Genomic DNA, 18852 nt, shown 5'->3' with positions numbered 1-18852 from the left:
AAATTAAATAAAAACATGCTTTATTTCCCAAATGTTCACTAACATTCTTCATAAAGAGAAATTCATTTCAGCAAAATCATATATTGCAAAAATATAAAAAAATATAATAAATTTTTATCAATAATCATTCTTTAATGATTATTTATTGTTTGATTTCTTTAAAAAATGCGAAATAATTATAAGATTTTCTTTATGTTAAAATAATCTTTTATATTCTAAAGCGAGTGTTTCCAAGAACAACAAAAAAATGAGTATATTAATGAATTTATAAAACGTTTATTTTAATGATTTATTTTAGTAATAAAAATTTATTGCAATGTACCGGGTAAACATCATCTAGCAACCGGCATTTTACAAAACAAAGGAAAATTTAAAATATCAGTTTTAGCCACACGAGCAATTTTACGCCAAATATGAGTGCCATGACACGATAGAAACAGCTGATTTAGAAAAAGGAATAGAGATTGGATGCAAAATCTTCCAATGAGGAGAACGGGTGGTGGTTCTCAGTTGGGCCAATAGAAATCCGGTAGCTCGCCATAGCAACAGAGAACGCTCGACACGAAGGGTGCTATGAAGGTCACACGTGTTCCGTCATAGAAAGTATACCGGCGAACTTAGGTGTTGCACCAAATTTGGCATCTTTTCCCGTTTTGGCTGCAAATATTCACCCAAGAAATAATTCTGACATATTGCATCACTTCCATTATTTTCATTGACTAGCGTTTATCTTTTTTATTCTTTTAACAAGATTAGCGCATCTTTCTAAAGCTTTTTCCCTAGAATTTTAATTACTTTTATGAGTAAAAATATTGATCATTCTTTATGCAATATTATTTTGAAAAAAGTATTGCAGACGGAATATATAGATTGATAAAGACAATTAAGAGTGAAAGAAAAGAGAAAATTTCAAAAGAGAATTATAATAAATATTTATTAAGTTCGATTAATAAATCTTTATTAAAATATATGCAATATCGAAATCAATATTTAAGGAAAAATATTTAGTTATAAATCCATAGCTTAAATTCATTTTTAAGTAAATGAAAGAAATTATTCTATGGTAACAAAAAATAATAATAATAAATATTTTGAACAAAATATTCATAATTTTTTACTCATATATAAAAAGTATGTATTTTAATTTTATAGGTGAATTTTGTCTGCAATATATTCTGCCTCAAACTCTTATGCAATATTTAAACTACTCCCTCACGATCAGTTCAATATTTATTAAGTACCTAGTATTTTCTTACAGAACTTCTGGGAAATTTCAGTACCAGAAAAAAATCTGACCTACAATTTAATTTAGTTCATAATAAACTTTAATTTAATGCATTCATAACTTAACATATACTATCCATAAACTTAAACACATTCAGACCATAGTGGGCTTACATATTACTTTCAAAATCTTACCTCCAACATGCTGCGAACATAATTTTTAAATTAAAAATTATCTACTTTAAGAAATATAATTCTGTTCTTAAATAATTGTTCTGTTTTATTTTGAAATTTGAAAAACTTTCTTATTCGATATGCCGCAAACAGATAGTTTAAGGTCATATTTTATTTATTACTTAATTGTTGCAACAAAAAAAACTAGTCAAACCATTAACTGGCGATAATTAGTTAATAAGATCTGATGCAAACCCAACCATCATTAGATCGATGGATACCAGATTGCTGGAAGGTAAGAAGGCGGCCGGTGCGCAATTGCAATCACCAATTTATCTAAACAACCAAAATCAATCTAATCGCTTAATTAATCTAAACAACCAAAATAATCAACATAAATGTATCTTATTTTTAATTGGTGTCTCAAGATCTTAAACATTCTCTTCTTTTTTTTCTTTTTTTTTTCGTAATTTGAAGTTTTATAGCAGTTCAAGGCCGAAATTTGTGGGGGGCAATTATCTGTAAAAAAATTTTTAAAAAAAATCTATAACCATTTTAAAAACAAACTGGCATTATTATTTTCATCCCCAAGGAAAAGAACTGTAAAACTGAAATCTTAACCTCAAAATGCAATTAATTAATTAAATTCTCATTAAAGATTGTACATTTATAACAAACAAATAGAAATTTTCAGAAAATGTTTTAATAATTTTCAATGCATAATGCCGTCATTATAACTATACATTTAAATCGTGATCATGAAATTTCTCTTTAAGCCCAAGGTCCGCAGAGTAAATCTCGTTTAAATCTTGAAATAACGAAAGCAAAAGAAAGAAATTTCCTGGTTTCGGTTAAACTTGGCGTGGCATGGCGAAAAAAATAATCTCCAAAACTGTAACCCTCCTAACGAAAGGACCGGTCTCGTCGCTTGGCAACAGACGCAGAACAGACTCTTCAACTTTTAACTTTATGAATTAATTCTTTCTCTTTATCTCTACTATGAAAAAAAAATTCTTTTATGTTTTTGATCTTTACTTATCCTTGCTTTTTTTTTTCTCCCTCTAGAGTTGAAAGAGGAACAATGGAAAAGTGATAAACGTAGATTGTACCCCTTAATTAAAGTTTGCAATTCTTATGCTTTTAATGAATAGGTAAGAATTCGTAGGCTGTGTAGAATAGAAATTATGAGTGTCTAATAGCTCGGAAAAGAACTCGCGGAATTGAGGGGGAAAATACTTATTGTGTCATTGGAAAATAAGTGAATCATTATCGAATCAAAATATTCCAATAGTAATTAAGGCTAATTACTAAATATAATGTTTGAAAGCAAAAATTTTAATGCCACTAGAGCATCCCCCACCCCATTATGTTTTAAAATTATACTTATATGCAATTAACAGGGCTGATTGCGCTCCGGAAAAAAATCCGGATTTTTCGCTAACCTTGATCCGGAAGTTTCCGGAGATCGAAGGTTCAGACGTTTAAAAAAATCATTGATCACAAAAGTTTCTGGAAATCAAATTTTCAAAGGTGGAACTTAAAAACACAGTTTATTTTATTTGTTTGTACGGGAGAGCCAGAGAGATACTTTATAAGCTTATATTCAAGATTAATATTCATTTTTTATCAGTAAAAAGTTATTATAATCATAAACTCAAGAAAGAAAGACATATTTGTAAATTTCAATTACTTCTCCAGGTCTTCATAGATATGTGCAAATGGTATAGGTATGTGTAAAATTATTAAATATATTTTAATTAAACTAAGAAATATTGAGGAAAAGGAAAAAACCTTGTTTAAATTTTTTTGTAATTTTTCGATTTAATTTTTTTTTTACTCAAGAAATTTTCTGGAATTTTGACTTGGGCTCACAATCACCCCTGAATTAAGCATCATTTTGTATTAAATATAATGTTTTAAAACAAAAAATTTTAAGGAATTTAATACCAATAGAGCATCATTTATACCAAATGTAATGTTATAAGTCAAAAAGCTTTATATATTTAATGCCATTAAAGCATTATTATCACTAAATGTAATATTTTAAAACAGAAAATTTTATATATTTAATGCCATTAGAGCATCATTGTAACTAAATATTAATAATTTAAAATAATGCTTGAATAAATTTAAGGCCAATACAGCATTATTATTAGGAAATATATAATTTTAAAACAAACATTTTAATGCCAATAAAGCATCGTCATTACTAAATGTATTGTTTCAAAATAAAAATTTTAATGAATAAAATGCCACTAGAGTATCATTATAACTTAGTATTAATGTATATTAAGTTAATGCTTGAATGAATTTAATGCCAATAAAGCAACACATTTTTAACCGGTAACCGGAAAAAACAAGCAAATGAAGGATGGAACAGCAGGAAGACAGGGATTATATGCATTCGTAAAAAAACTACGAAATACAAATAAATAATAAAATACAGCACAGCAACAAATTTTAAATTCAAGGTTTATTTTGATGTTTAAAATTTATAATAAAATAATTTTTAATATTGTTAATTATAAAGTACCGATTATCTAATATTTAAGTACCGATTATAATAATCTTGATTATTTTAAAGTTTTTCAGAAACACATATGTAATGACTTCATCTCAGAACAAATGTGGACGTATCTCTTATCTTGTTAATATTTAGCCCTGTTCTTTTTTTTTTATTTATTTTTTTTTTTTCTCATTCAAAACTAAGTAGAAGGAGCAAATTTGAAATCCGCAGTTACTAGCTGCTTTGGTTTGAATTCATTTTAATCTCTAATGATATCAGTTAAAAATTAAAAGCGTAATATTTTTAATATCGCGTAAAATTAAGTGATGATAATAGTCTTTCTTCGTCAAAATTACTTCGAAAAAAAATTTGTCTTTTATTAAGCTTTTAACTTTTGTTTTTATCTATTAGATACTTCACATTTTCTAGCTTAATATTTTTCTTTTCAAAATTTAACTTTTGCTATTAAAAAATTAGTGTGATTCAGATTAATGCTACAGAAGACAGTAAGTCCCATGTGTGCAAATCGTGTAAGCGTAGGGACAATGTCTAAAGTTAGTGAAGGGTGTCCCACTGGCCGCCGCAAGTAGCTAGTAACTATATATAATGAAACGGAATTTTTTTCGAAACAATTATTATTAAATCTTTTACAAGGCATAAAATAAAAGCTTAATGCACAGTTTTTTTTATTTTATTTTTTTTAATTGAGTTAAAAATAAAACATGAATAAAAAATAATAAAAACAAAATTTTGACAAAAAGAAAATAAACCTGTTGTCCTCCGTATCCTAAATTATATGAATTAAAACTTTTTATTTACTTACAAATTGAATCGCACTGATATTTAAATCTATCCCTTCTTCCCTAGCTTCATTCATTTGCTTATTCACTCGCTATATCAAGAATTATTAAATATAAATGTATCATTTTTTAAATAAAAAAGAGTGTACAGATGCCATACGAATCAAGAGTCGGTTGCCAACGCGTTTTTCATTATTCATTGCGAAAATAATAATAATAATAATGGTAAATTAAATCTTTCCTCTTCGCAAATGGCATAAAATAAACCGTGAAACATATCTTTTAAGGCAGTGTTTCCCAAAGTGTGGTACGCGTACCCCCAGGGGTACGAGAACAGTTTAGCGGGGGTACGAGTTCTTATGCGAAATATCTTGCAGCAAACGAAAATTTCGAAAATTTTTATTTAAAAACAAAGCTAGTCATGAAAATTTACAATTACGTACTTTTCTATTGGCTATTTTTTGCAGAGTTAACAGTTAATAATTAGTGGCATTAACAGCTAGTTGTGATTTTTAACTTTTGTGCAATTTTCTTATAGTAAAAAATACATTAATTTTTTGATTAGCGGTACACAGCGTTACGAAAAATTTAGAAAGGGTACACAAAAGCCATAAGTTTGGGAAGCACTGTTTTAAGGCATAAATAATAAGTAGTTTATTTTTTAGATAAATTCTAAAATAAACTTTGGTTATACAACAATAAAATAAAGTCTCTTTGATAGATATTTTTATTTTCAGAGATATTGTACTTTTAAGCTTGTAAAATAAACGAATAACTACGCTCAATTCTAAGAAGATAACTTAAAATTCGTAGATGAATTAAATAAATCGAACCTGGTCGTTATTTATTTAGTATTAAACCAAGAATAAGTTTTAACAAATCAATCTTCACTCCATTAATATGAATTGTAGCCTAATTAAAATGAAATAACGTTAGTATATGTAATAATAACAACTACAACAAATCTATAATCTTTTCTTCTGGCAGCTTTGTTTTATTCTATACATAAAACTAAGCTCCGAGAATAAAATCCCATAGCAACTAAAGAGAGAAACTACAGGCTGAAAATAAACAGGAATAAAATAACTAAAGGTAAAAACTAGTCTTTTAGTCTTCCTATTTAATAATCTTTGGCCTTGAATTTAGTCGGTGAAGCTTTGGAAGCAGGGACTAGCTTACACGAATGAAAAAGACTTTTCCTTTTCATGCGAATTTATGAGTTTAATAGTTAAGGTATTGATTTTTTTTAATAAAACTCTATAATGAATTATTTTTAATGCAAAGATTTTATTACTTTTTATAAAAGGAAAGCTAAATTCATAACATTACTTCGATGAAAGTGGAAAAATGCCATAAAACTTTTTCTTTTAAAAAAATAAAAAATAAAAATAAAAGAATTATGTTAATTTTTTTTAACCAGAATTATTTTTGAGATGAGGGAATATAAAGATTTCTTTTTTACTTTTTTTTTTGTCAAAATTAACGTGAAGAAAAATTGCATAAAAAATTATTTACATAAACCGTTTTATTTTTTTCATAAATATTTAACTGCCATTTTCCATTTAATCGATTTTTTTTCTTTAAATATCTATATAATATTCAATGTTTCCAATTAAGTAGCTAGATTAAAAGAGGTTATCTCTACTTACAATTTGAGTATTTTAACCTTAATTTTTGACTCAAAATGTAAAGTAAAAGTTCCATAGGTTTTCTCTTTTTATGCTATTATGGGAAAGACTAAAAGATTTAGAGTCACTTGTTTTATAAACCTAATTAAAACTTTCCAAAAATAGACGCAGAGGAAAAAAATCTTAATTAATTTACATCTAAAAAGAACATCACAAACATCATAAAATATATTGAAAAAAAAACGCTTCTGTAACAAAGACTAAATGGTATATAAAATATCTAGCAATTAGCTTTAAAGCTTAACTCATTATTTTTTCAGTAACTTAACCCCAAAATGTACCTTTAATAAAAACACACACACTCACAAGCATTTTTTTATTAATTACTTTGTAGTAAAAGAACACGGATGTAGCCTAGAAATTAACGAAGATAGTTCATAAATGTACTTTGAACCATTTCTTTTCAATATAATTTTAAATTTGGTTCAGTTTAGGACCAGCATTCAACAACCCAAATATTTATGGCTCATACAGGATGTCAATTTATCATTCTCAAAGAATGAAAAATAAAAGAGGAGGTTAAAGGATCACAATTAGAACAGGTAGTTCCCCTCTTTACTTTTACCCAATCGTTAATTTTGTGATTACAGATAAAATGGCAGAGATGAGAAACCAAACGATAAAATATTTAAGAGAAAAAAAGGGAAGAGTTGAGTGGCAGCTGGCTATAAGTTAGAAGACAAAAAAAAAAAGAGAAATATTTTTTTTATTCCAGATCGTTTGCTTTTATTAAATATTTTAATGCCTATTACGCATCTGTGAAAAAACAATACGACTCGTTTCACACATGCGTATATGAGTGTTCATTACAAAAAAACACGTTCTATAACAGATGAACACCATAGATGAAAAAAAAATTATTGGCCAATTGTATTCTGCACATGGTATTCTGCGTGTAGGGCATTAATTAGCGTGGATTAACGCTTAAATAATTTCCTGCTTTATCGGATTATATCAGTAATAATTTATAGACAGTGTAAATGAGAGAAAATGGCTGATTAATAGGAAAATATCTTTAAGGACTAATAACTTTGTTTACAGAGGTTGGTTAAAACGCATCCGTGTTGTTGTGTTAAACGACCAATCAAAAAGAGGTTTACGACCTCTATTGTGTTACTATATTTAAAAAGCAATTAATCTCTTTTTCATTTTAATCGGAGTTCTTAAAAAAGTTTTCTAAAATACCTATGACGATTTCCATTAAGGTATTTGTCCTTTTATCTGCATATTATTGAAATAAAGAAGTCAGCTAAAGTTTTCAAGTTTACGACCAGATGAAAATAGGCAATTTCAACGAAAAAATTTCCAACTTCTTTTATTACCTAGATTTGAGCTTTTGTTCACTAGCTTCCGAAATCTCTTTAAATTGTTAACGAGTATTATGATTTTTATTATTTTACTGATATGGAATAAATTGTTTTAGAATTTGTTAGTAATTACACATTTTAAATGCATTTTCAGAAAAACTTTGATTTTAGAAATCTTACATTAACACACATTACAAAAGAAGTTTATAGTTTTGAAATTTTACACCCAACTCGAAAAGGTAAATGAAAGGTTTCATAATTAGTTCAACGCAGAAATTATTAATAACCTTTAATTTTGCAAATATTTCGTCTTCAGATCAAGTAAATATAAAGAATTCGCATAATCTGTAAGTTTTATTTTAGTTCATAGCTGTCGCGTTCAAGTACATTGCGGATGTATGAGCAAGTACATTGTACACATTGCAAGTACTTTAAGTACATTACGGATGTATGCGCAGCATGTTAACCACATAATTTTGAACACAAAGATTTCTTTGAGAAAATTTTATTTATACATTCGTAGAAAAAAAGAGTGAAATTCATTTTTCTGAGCAAAATATTTTGCTCAGAATCATTATAATCAAGCTAATAAAGCAACAGCACAAATTTTTTTTTGTTACTTTCATAATGCACGCAATTTAAACACGTGAACCAAAATTATAGTAATAACATTTTCGAATATTATTTTTTTTTAAATTTTATGAATGTTATTCTCAAAATGTGATCTAATTAAATCTTTCTTAACAGATAAGCAATTTATATTTCGTTTTTATTTTTAAATCAGACATAATCTGTTATTTTGCCCTCAGATATAATCTGTCATTTTGAGCAATCTGATAGAACATGTCAATCAGATTGATTGAACATGCCAGATAGCATAAATCAGATAAAAAATTATCTGTTGAAGTAATAAGATATTTGAAATTTTTTCAGATATTTTTTTTTTTAAAGGGTGACCTATAATATTTTAATTGCGCATGTATTCTAAATATTAATTCTAATTACTTACATTGAAACTTAAACCTCTAATTATTGTTCAGTATGGTAGCTTTTCATTAAAGGAGACAGGTTAAGTTTTTGGAATTTCTTTATAGAGTAAATAAAGTAATAATTTAAAATAATTTGCGATTTAAAATGATTCATGTTTTAAATTGTTTCAGTAAAATTCGTTAGAAAAATAATAACGAAAAAAACTTTTCTCTAAATCTGTTAGTTTTTTTCATGCTAATCCATTATTACTCTTTTTTCGATTGGTAAAAAAAATAAAAGCAGAAAAAATGTTTCTATACTCCATTGCAACTAAAGAAATAACCAATGTGGTATCGGATTTAAGTATTAATCCGTGACTGCATATAGTTCCATTTTATTTAGCTATCGAATTACATAATTAGGTTTTCAAAACATTTTAAAAGCTTAAAAGTTGGCGATGCTTTTATTCATTCGCGCTTGGAGCTTGGCATTATATGCTAATAGTTTTCTCCATAGGCATAATGCTTTTTCGTAACTTGCAGCAGAGTATAGTTCAAAAATATTAAATTAATTGCAATTGGGTACTTGCAACTAATCGCATGGTTGTGTCCAATCACGTGGTTCTGCAATGCGTGACGTCGCTTTCAGTATCCAATTGAAACGCGGTGTATAAATCAGAAGTTAATTATTTACGATGCATAATTGTGAATATTATGCACTTTCTAAGTAACATATTTGAATCTTATTTGCTTACTTACTTAACTTAAGCTAACTTTTTCAAATTTTTTGTTGAGCTATAAAATATGAGCCATTTTGGTGGTAATAAAATAAACTTAGGTGGTAATATAATAAAACTTAGTATTATATGTTTATATAAAAGCTATAGGCTAGTTTTAAAAAAAAAATGTTGCAAGTAAACAAGCATACGCACAAAGAATCAAATTAAAAAAAATATTAATCATCTTTGTTCTTTACGAAAGAAACAAAGTAATTGTTTTAAAATTTTATAAAAATATAAATAAATAAAAATATGTACAATGCACCAAAAAAACACAGACCACCCTGAATAACTTCTGCTCCCCTAATAATCGGATCTTCACATTCTAGGACTCAAACTAATGGTTCGGAGAGGTGACCTCAAATATGCTAATTAATTAGTGTAGCCGATATTTTAAGCTACGAAATCAGACACAAAAACGTATTTTCTCTGATAAACATACCTTTTTTTCGACGAATTCGGATTTCTGACCACCAAAATATAGGGGGTAGCCGCAATCTGGGAAATAGGTCCCCATAGTTTGGTTAGGAGAGAGCTCCAAAGCATGGGTCCCTTAATGTTAATTTTACATTTTGATTAAATTTTTGCCCCCCCAATTATAAAATTTGTTTATCCAAAGATAATTCCACGAAACAAATATTTTTTTATAAAAATTTGTTATTTTTTATTATTTTATTCAGAAAATTTTTTGAATGATAAGGTATACAATTTTTTGTTTCATTTTAAAGGAGAGAACTTTACATGGCAAAACACAAAATTTCAGCAAAATCGGTTTAACAGTTTCTGAGAAATCGAATTTCAAAAATAGTCAGATATTCAAAATTCGCTTTTTGAAGATTTCTAGTTATTTTTATCTAAATATTTATGAATATGGAGATTATTTTTTTTAAAAAAAAAAAGATGGAAATAATAAAAAAAATTAGGCAAAATTTTTTTTTTAAATAAATGAACATATTTACAAACTTCTATCTAAACAATTACGAATTTTAATGTTTGAAATTTGACGAATTTTTAATGTTGAAAAAAAAAATAATGTTGAAAAGAAAAATGTTTGAAAAAAAAAAGGAAGTTTCACATATTTTATATAGACTATGAAAGTAGACCAAATACGACATGCATTAGTTTCTTCAAAGCAAGTAGGAAATAGTATTAAATATAATTAGATTCAGTGCTAGATTTGCTACAGACAATAAAATATAAAAAATTCATGTTGGGGGAGGGGGGTAATAAATAAATTGGGACGTTTATACGCTGGTATACTCTGGTTATCTTTTCAATTATTTTAAACCAGATTCCATTTGCATTGCGTATGAAACATAAAAATATGTTAAAAGAAATGCTATATTAATAAATCTTAAAAAATGCGCTGCAATTGACAGAAATTCAACTTTTTTCAAGCACTACTGTGGTATAAAAATAATAATTGTAATAAAATATCGAATTCTAATGTATCAGATAACGATACAACAAGGATACGATAACGATACAACAACCTTCAAAGTAACAAGGATCAACATGCTCTGGTCTTTCAACAAGTGGCAACAAGTTCGTTCCAAATCTGATTTACTCTGAAACCAAAACACGAACTAACAAGTAAGAAATTCCACAGACGAGGAGAATAGCATTTTAGGGGAGCTTAAAACCCCCCCACGTAAGAGGACACCTCTATCTCAAAGGAGGGCAATTTAAGTCAGACATGGGTCATTGACTTGTCCCCTCCTTCTTTTATGGCTCATTAACTGTACTCGAATGGGCTGGACAGTTTCTTGACCATAGAGAGTTCACTAGGGTCAACTTCTAGGGGTTGCTAGGATTTTCTTACCCCAAAGATATGGTGGTGATTTCATCACCCCATCTGAGTCATGCCCGGGTTTGGAGGAGGGGTCCTGATTATTGCACCAACAAAAAAACGCGTTAACCTTTGTGCTATTGGTAAGAAGGGTTGGAGAATAGGGTAACCATAAAAGGTGAGTATCAGTATTGTTAGGAAAGATTAGCAGGCGACCCCTTGGTTTTACGAGTGGGAGGAGATTAATAAATTCCAACTAGAAATACAGTATATATTTGTTGAATGTTTTATCTCAATTGGCTAACTTTGTTCTAAATGATTAATTTAATCGAAATAATTTACTAGATGCCTAGCAAAACCATTGAATAAATTCATAAACTAGATTTAATAATCGTGGGGAGTAATTATAATGATTTAATAATCGTGATCGTGAGTTAACTAATATTTATTTGCATTATTATAAATTGATCAGTTGGTTGATTAGTTTAGTTTATTAAACTTGCAATTTAAAATCAAAAAGTGACGGTTTTATGCATCTTTTTAATGAGATAAATGCTATACTTCTATATAAGCATATTTGTAGAATATAGGCGCACACCGTACTCTGTAAATCCTACGGTTTTGCAAAAAAAATTTTAAAGCATTTTTTTCCCTTTATAATTCTTTTTCATTTATGAAGAAACCATAAATAATCAGATTCCTAATTTTTCCTTTATATTTATTATTCGTTTAATTTTTCTAAAAAAAGTTTCTGAATTCATTTTTGAAGTAAACTGTAAAAAATTCCGGATCAAATTACGGTAAAAAGTACCGGCATAATAAAAAGAAATAATACAGGCATAAAATCCAATTTCACTGCAAAATTTTACGAAACAAACAATGTGATATACCGTAATTTTACAGCAATATTTAATTACAGTAATTCGGGGATTTCATAGTAAATACTACTGTAAAAATTACGGTATACAATTTCACGGTTAAAAATGGATTTTACGAATAATGCACCCAAAGTGACGGTGCTTTTTAACGTAAAGTAATCCGGAATTTTTTTCAGTGTAGTGGTTATGTAATAAATAATATTTTTACGCAACATTCGCTTATTGTTCAAAATCTTCAAGTATCGGTTCGATCAAGTATCGGTTCGTAAATGATAATACGCTGGGATGCCGTGTTACAAAAAGTTTTTGATTTAATATCTGTGTAACAGATAACTTATGGGTTTCTGCAACTTAGAATATGGTGGACGGAAAAAAGAGTATCGGTAAAAAAGTACCTCATTAATTATTACATAAATGTAACGACCGACTCGATTCGGGTTGTTGAATCCGAACATAATATATATAAATTATTCGAAACAAGTTTTTTTATTTTTTTATTTATTAAATTGAATTATTCTACCACTTTTGTTAATATTTTTAACTCATCAAAACATTTACTCCAAGTTAATTAATAAACAATTTATAACATTATTACTATAACGTTATTATTATACATTATATATTTGTATTTACAATTAGAAATTAATACAATATATTGAGTAAAGAATTCAAAATATGAAAGCAATTAAAAATAATAATAATACATCCTATGGAAAAACGCGCCTAGCAGCGGTGAGTCCAAAAGGAATTAAACAAATGAGACAATGAAAAAATTAAATGTTTCTGTATTTTAAATTGTATTTTATATCGTATTCTTCTGTGTTTTATTGTATTTTATGCATTCTATTCTTTTCCTGGACTTTGGCAAAACCTTTGGGGTTTAGAGAAAGCAATTTTAGACTTTTGTCTTGCTTTCTCGATAGAAAAGGTTTTGCTTATATGACATCCGAGGCTGGTACCCCCTGAAGACGCCAGCTTTGGTTATCATATTTTCCAATTTTCCAGTTTTTTTCATCTTTTCATTGTCTCATTTAATACAATATATTTACAATTATTTACACTGTCTTTACAATCAGAAATAATGCAATTATGTTAAAACAATATTTTTTTAAAGTTCCATTCAGTGAATCTCACATTAAACTTGGTAATTAAATTATTATTTTTTTTTAAATATGTAATTATAATCGAATAATTTATTGATTACATTAAATTTGGGTTCAATAGTCAGAATGGAATTGGACGTTACATTTGTATAATAACTAATAAAGTGCTTTTTTCGGGTCTCTTTCTTAATTTCCTTTTCACACAATTTTTTTTTTTTTTCGTGATTCTCTGACTACGGAGTCGGGTTGTCTGCTTAACAGAACGTTTGTATAGTTCTAATAAAAAAAAAAAAAAAAATAAAAAAAATAATAATAAAAAAAAATTGTACTGCAATATGCAAGGCGAAATAAATTTTTAAAGCTTAACTAAAAATTATATTAAATTTTACATTTCTATGTTAACTTCCTAAAAATTTTTAGTTACATTTTTTTTTAATTTTAAAACAATATTTTTTTAAATATTAAAATAACACAAATTATAGTAAATATAAAAATAATTTCTGCAGAGAATAGAAATTTTCAAACTTACTTTCGCGGACTGTATAATCCACACGAATCTGATATTGATTCATTATTGAACTTTTCAAGTTTTGTTACAGAATAAAATTATTAATATTTACGGTCAGGATATGAAGTAAATATATTTATTGTACATTTTAAAATTTACTAAACAAATAGAATCCATTTCATTTGACAGCATCAAAGAAAATAATACTAAATGTTCTTCATTTCAGCAGCTCAAAGATCAATGCTATCTTATCTTTTCATGCCGAAATATCAGATAATATCTAGGAGAGAGATATTTATGTGGGGGAGCAATTGAAAAAAAAAAAAAACGCAAAATGATTCTTTAAAAAAAAATTTATAAATATTAAATAAATTATATGACAAAAAAAAATCTATTCAATTAACTTTTTTCGATTTCGGTGAACGAAAAAAAAAATCTGAGAATAAATCCGTTAAAAAAATTTTAAAAAAAGGAGCACTGCACTGTAAAAATACGGGCAATCGCAGATCAATTCCATAAAAATAAATATTTAAACCTTACATCGTCAATCACCCGTAATTTAAAATTATTAGCAAATATATTTGCTAATATCTGCCTGCAAAATAAGCATCATCTTTCATAAAATAACAATTGTTACTTAAAAGATAACTAGTAAAATAATGTATGATTGTCATCAATAATTCGCCAAAATTTCGATTTCAAAGGCATGGTTGTGGCGGTGTGGTCGGCCTGACGCACAGGCCGCCTTTGTTTGCAACATAGGCTGGTATCCATCGATACAGAGTTGCGTGGGTGTCAGCCAAGCCGCCACTGAGGATCGAACTCCAGTTCTCCGCAGTGGCTCAGTCCTTCACCACTGATCCATCGCCGACATTCAGTAGAAGAAATTTTTTTAAAAAATTTTTAATAAAGGAGTTTGAAGACTGAATTTACATTATTATCTAATCAACTTTCAGTTGACTAATCCTGGAAATAGCTACCAACAGCATTATGAACAAGTTCTAAACTATGCAGAATAAAAAATAAATAAAAAATAAACAATGCGGATTGTCGAAGAGTGAGACGAGCTTTTTACAATAGCTTATAGCTCTGTATTTCCATTAATGTAGCTTAGGGTTGAGGCTTGATAGATAGCAGAAGGTTGGACTAAAAAGTCAGAAGTGGTTTGTGGCTTGGAAGAATTCGTAGAGGGATTGGAGTTTGGTCCGAGGATTGAAAGACAAGTTCATGATATCGGTATCCCGTCTTTTTCTTCTTCAAAAATGTCGGCTTTAAATCATGAAAGCTAATCTCCATTACAAATACAAATAATATCATACTAAGGCTAACACTTGCTAGTTGTAACTGAGATGTTAAACAAGCTTCAGAAAGGAAATATTTGACTGTGTTTGCATCATGCAGATTTAATTTCTTTTCATCGAGAATTTGATGTATTTTTGGCCTTCAAATATAGTCAATCAAAGTCGTTAAATGTTGATCGACTATATTGGTAAAAAGCGTAAATGATGAATGTGTTAAGTAACACTCTTGAATATCTAATTCTAAAAGAAAACTTGTAATGGTTAGCATTTTGGTTTCAGCATGTTTTTCTATTGTAACAGCAAGCATGGTACCGTTGTATGGTTAAAACATGTTTTGTAAGCAGTTACCTGATGTTTCTTTCTACAGTGAATTTTCCAAAACTCAGTCATAAACAATTTAAGAAGTTCTTCGTTTCTGCTTCTTCAATTAGATCCATGCAAGTGACATCATTGTTGGTAAATCGCGGTATTTGTCGATTCAGAAGCCAATCAAGTTCGATAAACAAGCGTAACATAGCTTACAGTTATCCAATTAAATCTAATTTAAATCACTTGGTTTGGCAAAATCACTCCCCTTCTTCTAAAGATGCAAGCACCCAATTACAAGTAAAAGTGAATATTAAATTACTAATAAAAAGTTAATATTAGTTGCGCTGCTACGCTATTTACATAATTTACGCACTTATAATTTTATGTAATTATATAATTTTATTTCTATTATTTTACATTAATATTATTATAATAATTTTATGATATTTTCATAGATGATTTGACTAATTAATATTTAATATAGAGTCACTTCTTCTAAAGATGCAAGCACCCAATTACAAGTAAAAGTGAATATTAAATTACAAATAAAAAGTGAATATTAGTTGCGCTGCTACGTTATTTACATAATTTACGCACTCACAATTTTACGTAATTATATAATATTATTTCTATTATTTCATATATATATTATTATAATAATTTTATGATATTTTCATAGATGATTTGACTAATTAATATTTTATATTAGGTCACATTTCAAATAGGTCCATCTTGGTAGATAGCAAAGCGAGCTTGGTTTGAAAATCGTACCGACTATTACATAACGAAAGGCCTTGCTCTAATGTCCTGTTAAATTCGTTGTTTTACTGTTTTGAAACCATACTAGCTGTCAATGGTTTCTAAAACTGTAAAGTTTGGTTCTCATGATATTATAACCATACTAGTTGAATACGGTTTCAAAACCATAAAAGTAAAAAATGCTCTTTGCCGTAAACTTTAAGGCTCATTGGATGGACAAACTGCTGCCATTTATTTTACCATTAATTTAGAAAGAATATTCTAAAAGTGTATAATAAATTGTATACGAAGAAATAAAAAAAAAACGTAACAAAAACAACAACAAAAAATTTTTTTTTAAATAAATAATTTGAATAAAAAATTTCGAAATTAACTGTGTTGGATATTTTGGTGATCATTCATTGAACCATGAGGATTTAAAAATAAACGAAAAAAAATATATAAATAAATAAACTAAAAAACACTTTAAAAAAACTGCGAAAAAGTAACTCCTATTATTGTAATGCGAATTTGAAACTAAATTTAATGAAACTGCTCTTTGAGAGTAGCTAACTGTTAGTTTAAACATTAATTAAAATACAAGTATTTAATTTAATACCTGTATTTAAATTCAAAGGAAGGATTAATTCAAAGTTTTCGGAAAGGATGTTTCACATTAAATAGCTCTTATTTGAACTGGAAATTTTCTAAATTTCAATAAATACACTAATCGTATTGCGTCATAATAAATATAAACAAAAAATACTTATTCATCAAGTTAAAAGCGGAAGAAAAAAAGCTAGATTTTTTTTAAAAACACTTTTAACATAATTTTATTATTATTATTTCATTGAAAAGAATTTTTTAAACACAATATTCTAGAATAATAAGCACTAAAAAAAATGCTTTTAAGATTCGGTGACCTTTAAATTCTTTTAAATCTTCTTACTTTAATAATTCGCCATTTCTTTTTCAAACTTTTTTTTTTCCGCTCATTTAATTCCTTTTTTTACTTCACTTCTTTTATCAGTGATATAAGTGGACAGAAAAGGATAAAACAGATAGCAAAGTGCATAAATTTACGTAAAGCAAACACAATTATCAACTGAAACCACAAAGTAGAGCAATTCCCAAAATTGAATAATAGAATAGAACAAATTGAAAAGAAAGAAGAAGAAAAATGGCGTTGCCGCGCTAATTATCTCACTGCGTAAGAATTTTCGTTAGATATCAAAATTCTATCCTTGAACCTGAGTCATCTACTGACGTTGACGACAAAAGAAAAATGAAAGAGTGAATTTTCCTCGTATATAGTTTAATATCTGCTATCAGTTTTCTTTAAAGATATCTTAAAGAATTCACTCAATTTCCTTTTGGAAAATTAGAAGATGTTAGCCGTTTAATTCTGAAATAATGCAAGGTGTAAAATTTCAATTATGGCTATTTTAACAAACATAAGCATGCTAATAAAAGTTCGCTAATAAGACAACTAAGAGCTGTGAACATTTGTTTTTTCATTAAAATATATTTCCTTTTACTTAGCACTCTATTTATTCGTTTAAATTTTGAAAGTATATTAAACTAAATTTCAAAATTAAAACGTATATATTTGATTTGGTTAGATAACAAAATTCTATTTTTAAACCTAAGTCATCAACTGATGTTGAAAATGAAAGAATCAATTTTCATCCTGTATAATTTTATATCTAATATAAGTTTTCTTTTCCGATATCTTAAATGATTTTGGCTCTATTACCTCCATAAGATATGGAAGATTTCAGCCATTTAACTCTGTAATTATGTTATATGAAATTTAAATACAGTTATTTTAACATAGGGAAAGTAGGGAACACAGAATAGTAAACTGCAGCTTATGAAAACCAATTTAAAGATTTTTTTCTTTAAAATGTCTTTCTTTCTTCTTCTTTTCTTTTTTTCCATTTATTTCTTTGAAATATTAAAAGTATATCCAAATTAAATTCTCAAATTTAAAACTAGTTTAAATTTAAATAACTTATAAAAATAGGAATATCTATTAAAATGAATAATTTTAATTATTAATACCAAGAATTGGGGAAAATGTTTATAGGTAAGATTTATATGGAGTTGTACCTGGGAAAATTTTAAGAGAGAAAATAATTTAATTACTGAAAATTAACCGATTTTTGACAACTAAAAAAAGTAACCGAAAAGTTATTATATTATTTTTAAATTTTTGTTTTATTAAAGATTTATATGTCTCTTTGCAGTATTGTTGAAAATAAATGATTGTATATGTTGTGTTCGTTAAATTTTATTATGCATTTTATTAAATGGATACACTTTGTCTCCATACCAAAATATGACTTACTGAAATTAAAACTAGAAGTTTAAATGTTACTAAAGTAATTTAACCCGCTGTGCAAACAACTATAGGTATTTCGCACCCTTGTAGGTAATTGAGCAAGTTAACCTAACCTAACAAACTCAACTAACCTAAAAACTTTCTTAAAGCAATTTTTTTTCTTAATTTTTTATTTTTATAACCTTCGTTGAACGGCCGACCCAACTTAGGGTTTACGGCTACAAATGTTCAACTCCTTGTAGTTTTGAACCCAATCCAGAAGACAAAGGAACTCAAGTATTGGGAGAAATTTGCCTTCATGGAAGACTTTTTGATGGAACTAACCCGCATTTGCGTTACATGGAGATTAAAATCACAAAAACCTTCCACTGTTAGCCTGACGACATGGTAACTCTAACCCATGATTCGTCTACCACTGAGGATATTTTACGTCAGC

Source organism: Parasteatoda tepidariorum, chromosome 10, assembly GCF_043381705.1.
Source record: "Parasteatoda tepidariorum isolate YZ-2023 chromosome 10, CAS_Ptep_4.0, whole genome shotgun sequence".
Lineage (NCBI taxonomy): Eukaryota > Metazoa > Arthropoda > Arachnida > Araneae > Theridiidae > Parasteatoda > Parasteatoda tepidariorum.
This window is presented reverse-complemented; position numbering follows the sequence as displayed.